Source organism: Cynara cardunculus (genome assembly GCF_001531365.2).
Source record: "Cynara cardunculus var. scolymus isolate 2C chromosome LG 2, CcrdV1, whole genome shotgun sequence".
Taxonomy (NCBI): Eukaryota; Viridiplantae; Streptophyta; class Magnoliopsida; order Asterales; family Asteraceae; genus Cynara; species Cynara cardunculus.
In genome coordinates this window covers 48,257,708-48,261,730 of record NC_037529.1, presented here as the reverse complement: position 1 = coordinate 48,261,730, position 4,023 = coordinate 48,257,708, and the positions used below count along the sequence as shown (strand labels likewise).

General features: G+C 31.7%; 1 long non-coding RNA gene across 2 annotated transcripts; it reads left to right on the top strand.

The window, feature by feature from the left end:
* The first annotated feature begins 1,161 nt into the window (after nt 1-1,161).
* LOC112507913 lies at nt 1,162-2,551 on the top strand. Of its 2 annotated transcripts, none has more exons than XR_003068581.1 (4): nt 1,162-1,196; nt 1,323-1,392; nt 2,115-2,203; nt 2,396-2,551. It is a non-coding gene; the product is annotated as an uncharacterized LOC112507913 (long non-coding RNA). The 2 variants fall into 2 exon arrangements; XR_003068580.1 differs by having other exon boundaries at nt 2,327-2,397.
* The last annotated feature ends 1,472 nt before the right edge of the window (nt 2,552-4,023 follow it).

Sequence of the window (4,023 nt, the reverse complement as noted above, 5' to 3'; positions counted from 1 at the left end):
TATTTAAACAAACAGTACCAAAATAATAAATGATAAAATCAATGAAAAGGCAATATTTTGTGAAAGAAAAAGAACAATTTAAAATTTAGCATAAATATGCCAACAACCCTCTCTCCTACCCTTTTCTCAATTAACCTAGCACTTCTGTGATTATAGTTGGGTTGACCATGTCCTTGCTCCAAACTGCCTGCTCATTCCAAGTTCCATTGCTCTTGATGATTGTAGGTTTTCTTTTGATCCTGATCTGAAGCTGGGGCTTGATGTTGCATCATACCTCATTACAAGGCAAGTTCATGAATATCTTAATTAACTCATGTTTGAAGAGTTAGATTCAGCTAATGAAGTATGCTTGGACCAGAGACATTTTGACCCTGAATCACATACTTTAAACTATTTTTTATGCATTCCTTACAGTTTGTCCCAAAAGGTCCCGGCATTAAAAAATAATATTTTTTTATTAAATTTTTTTTATTAATATATATATATATATATATATATATATTTAGAGGCTTTTCTTGTATAACCAAAATGCATCTTTGTTATTGGTCATACCTGATTTTCTGTTTTTAGATGCATGAATTTCGTAGTTGGAAAAGAAGAATCGGGATAACAATAATAAGAATGTTTGCATACCACTGTTCGGTGAATTTTCAAAGAAGAATCAGGATAACAATTCTAGTGTTATGTTTTCAACTTAACTGAGAGTATTCATTTGGCCATTCCCTACTAAGCATGCAACAACCATTGGGATAGATCATAATTGGCCAATGTTGCAAGGATATGGGTGCAGAGTATGCCTTTTGATTTGTCTATGTTGTGAGTCCTAAATTCCATAAAGTTCATTTATTGGAATAGGTTTAATTACTTAAACATTTAACCTTTGTTCTTTTTTCATTACAATTAGAGTGAATTGCATTTTTTCTTCTTGAGGTTTGGTGTTTTTAACGGATCCCGACCCTATTTAAGAAAATTAATGAGTTTGGTTGTGGTTGCTTTTTTAACGATTTAGGTCCCCTAATGCAATCATAGGACCTGCTCGTTAAAAAATACACCATAGGGTAGAAATGCACTAAGAAGTTGAGCCTATTTTATCTAACGGTTAGAATTGTGGCATTTGATTTATTTTCTTTACACTTACATACTAATTTCTTTAAACTTTTGTTACAGTTGAACAACAAGACTGTATGGCTCACAAGGTTTGTATATATTTCTTTTCCTTAACACTTTGTTTTTATATATTTTCTTTTCCTGTGTACAAAGTGATCCATTGACTTAATACATGCTAATATGTTATTCTTTCTTTAAACATTTACGTTCTGCAGTCCAAATTAGAAGCAGATCTAGCTAGAAGAGCAGAACACTACTTTTCTGAGAACATGCGGGTTATTAAAGGTTTTACGTTCTCCCATACTAATCACGATCACACAGCTGCAGATGCACACACTATCTTACATACTATAACCATCACAATTGGATTGTTGATCATCCATCAAAGTAGTAAAACGGTCAAATTTTTACATACTATAACCATACTATCTTACATACTATAACCATCACAATTGACTTTTGACCAAAGAAATATTCAAAATCCCTCAGGTGTTTCAAATAGTAAAACGGTCAAATTCTTGAAAATCTTATCATGGTTAGAAAAGGGGGGGGAGGGGAGGTTGGAGTTTTCTAAAGTATTATTCTTTAAATCTTTTTATCTTATAATTCTTAAAGTTTCTTAAAGTTTTTGGATTTGCGTTAGTCTACACTATGTGATAAGCATTCTAAATTGCAAGTATTTTAGGGGCATTCTGGTCTCTTTAATTTGATAAATTTGAAGAACGAGCTAAATTTGATAAGTTTCTGATTCATTTGCATGCATGTTATTATCCTAATTCCTAACTGTTATTATTTGACGTTTTACTTATTTATTTACTCCTTTGTTCCTAGACAATGGCTTGAGCACTCATAAATTGTAAGTCCTGGCCAATGCGTTTTGAGTATTCTTGGACTGTGATTGTTGAAATCATTACACTTTTTACTTGTAACGATCTATTTATTAGGTTCGATTTTGGTTTGAAACAGACTAATACTTTGACTAATGTTCTACCACTGTTTTCTTTCAGGTTTTAAGCAAGTGTGATTATTATGGCGTTGTTGCTCATATATTCTGTTTGAGGAGTCTGCCGACTTTGTATAAAAAGGATAACTGCAGGTTTAATATATTCTTCTGCTTTATGATGCGTAAATAGGAAAATGTTAAACTTGAAATTATATGTAGGTTTTAAATATTCATTTTGCTAATGAGATATTCTGATGGCTTATTGACTTGTTATAGATAAAGAGGGAAATTGCCACAGTTAGCGGTTCACATGAAATTATTGCATTATAGCTAACACTTTTGCAGACACCGTGCAATCAGACGAGGCTTCATCATCTATGCAAAGTAACAAAAGTTAGAAAAGAGATGGAAGGTGCTCGGTAGAGTATGAAGTTTTGCGAGAAGTATAGGGCGGATGTTAGAAAATGGATTTATGGATTGATTGAATGTTGGGGATTGTTTTGAGAACTTATTTTTTTATATTATAAATTTATATCAATTTATTGCTTTGAGATTTTTATGTTGTTTTTGTTGATTAATATAATATATAATTATATACAAATATAGATCTTAAATATGGATAAAAAATAATACTAACATGCCCTTTAGAGAAGAAATTGATCATTTAAAAGTGTATCTAGAGATAAGATTTAGAGTAGGTTTTGATTATTCGTATCTAAAGATGTTATAACTGGGTCTAAAACAACCTGAGTTGAGGTAACCTATACGTGATTATTATTTGAATTACGTAACAACATGCATGATTACTTAATTAAAATGCATAAGTAGTATGCATATATGTGAAAATATGTTGTTGTGCATATCTGAATTAGGTGTGTGCATACATGAAGTAAAGTATACGTGGATTATATTATTTAAAAATATGAGGATGTGATATCTTCATAGTAAAGAAAGGTGGTATTTAAAATATTAAACCCACCGCCTATGAATTTTATATTAGTAAAAAGACTCCACCGCCTTTGTCAAAATATATACACGGAGAGAAAAGAGATAAGATCATATCTTATCATCTTGTTTTGAAAAAAAAAAAGAAACCTTTTAGAGAGAAAAAGGTGTTAAAGGCGATGAGAGTATTCTTGAAGAAACCTATTGCTCAAAAGTTGTTAGACCCCTTAAGTATTATGTATGAAGTAATGAAGACAAACATGTGATGAAGAACCAGAAGGCCGATGGAAGAGTTCATGGAAAAATGCCTAAGTCTGATGACCATCCAAAGGGTCGATGAACTGACCAGAGATGCGATGGAAAGTGCATCTAAATAACCCCTCTGGATACTAACAGTTGGAGTTTCCTTCACCAGTTCAACCAGAGGCAAGCAATGAAGATATGAAGATAAGGTTGAACTCATATCCCATGGAAGACAGCTGGAGATAACCATTCAACAGCTAGATTCTACAAAGTTTATCTTGTTTTAATGTTTATCCGTATTATAGATAAGCTTTATCTGTTAGTTAAAGATTAGCTAAATAGTCTCACTAGACAGTTATCTTCTTATTAGCTTACTAGTATAAATAGGTGGTTAGACCTATTGTAATTTTTGACGCTTTACGTTTTTTCATAATTATTGAATAAAGTGAAATCTTTGGCACTTAAGATTATTCTTTGAATGTTCATACATTGTTCTTAAGTGTTCATCATTTTATTCATCTAAACACTATAATTTGGTTATTCTTAACTTGATTATTAGTGTTATTGAGATATCTGGGATCAACAATTGGTATCAGAGCCAATTGATTGTTTTTCCAATCAAACGATCATAAAAAATCTCTCAATTCACGTTTTTCACAAAAATATCTTCTCTAAAACGTAAACTTTCTTTCATTTAAAAATCTTAATGGCCAACTGGAACTCCGCCTACAGTGTTGGTTCCCTCACCAAACCTCCAACTCTTCAAAGAGAAGAGTACCCACAAT